Genomic DNA, 1,221 nt, shown 5'->3' with positions numbered 1-1,221 from the left:
ATATATATATATATATATATATATACTGCATTGCGTATATAAAGTGTTTCGAGCCATCTCCTTTTAAATATTAGTCTTTATGCATGAAGTAATTTCAAGGGGATCTAATTCTTGTTTGTGTGTGCATAGCAACATATATATATATATGTATGTATGTCCTTTTATATTCTAAATTATTTGAAGAGTTTTTGAAAGGAAGGAGCTAGTTTCTGACAAGCATACAAACCTCCATTGTTGGAATAGAGATAACAAAACAAACACATTTTTAACTTTCGAAAAGTCTTACCTGTTTTTACAATCAATGCCCGTGTTACGTGGTTGATTTGTTTTCCTGAAAGCACTAGCCTATCCAGGTTGTCACTTAGACGTTCACCCACAAAACCAAATCTACCATTTATTATTGATATAAACGTGATTTTATAATCTGGAAAGCTGCAGGTTTCGAAGCAGTTGTCTGTGTTTGTTCTCTTTCTTTTTGATTTTCGAAGAGACATTCACATCAATAGTACATCTGACCACTATGACGGTACTCGTTGTTTCTTGTTTGTCCTAAACAACTATTTCTGGTTTGTTTTGTTGGTTCTTGGTAGGCGTTTCGATGGGAATGTTCCCCCCAATATTCTTTGTGTTGATGTTTGTGTATGTATTCAATAACAGTGGTGGTGTTCTCTATGTTTATTTCAGGACAGTCTGGGGTACCAGCTTGAAGAGTTTTTTTAGTCACAGAAATCGACCCCATGTATATACATACATATATATATATATATATATCTTTTTCTGTATGTCTTTATATATATGCATATGTAGCATATATACACATATATAGATATGTACATATACATATACATATAACATATACATATAACTATATGTATATAATTTCATCTATATATACAAATATATATCCATATTTATATAAATATACCGACATATGTTTATATACATATATATATACATAGATGAATGTATTAATCTAAATCTTTCTATTTATATTTATATACATATATACATATTTAGAAAGGGAGAGTATATAAGTATACAAGTCTATGAGGATTACATAAAACAGTTTTTGAAGTGTAAAGGTGATTTTTTTATTTAAAATGTCATGAAATCTTTTATGAGGATGTTACTAACCTTTTGGGGGAAGAAGTTTTTTTTCTAGTGTGTGAGCGCTTTCGTTAAACCTTTTCAAACACCCATATATATATATATATATATATA

The sequence above is a fragment of the Octopus bimaculoides genome, chromosome 23, assembly GCF_001194135.2.
Source record: "Octopus bimaculoides isolate UCB-OBI-ISO-001 chromosome 23, ASM119413v2, whole genome shotgun sequence".
In the NCBI taxonomy this organism is placed as follows: Eukaryota; Metazoa; Mollusca; class Cephalopoda; order Octopoda; family Octopodidae; genus Octopus; species Octopus bimaculoides.
Note: the sequence above shows the minus strand (reverse complement) of the source record.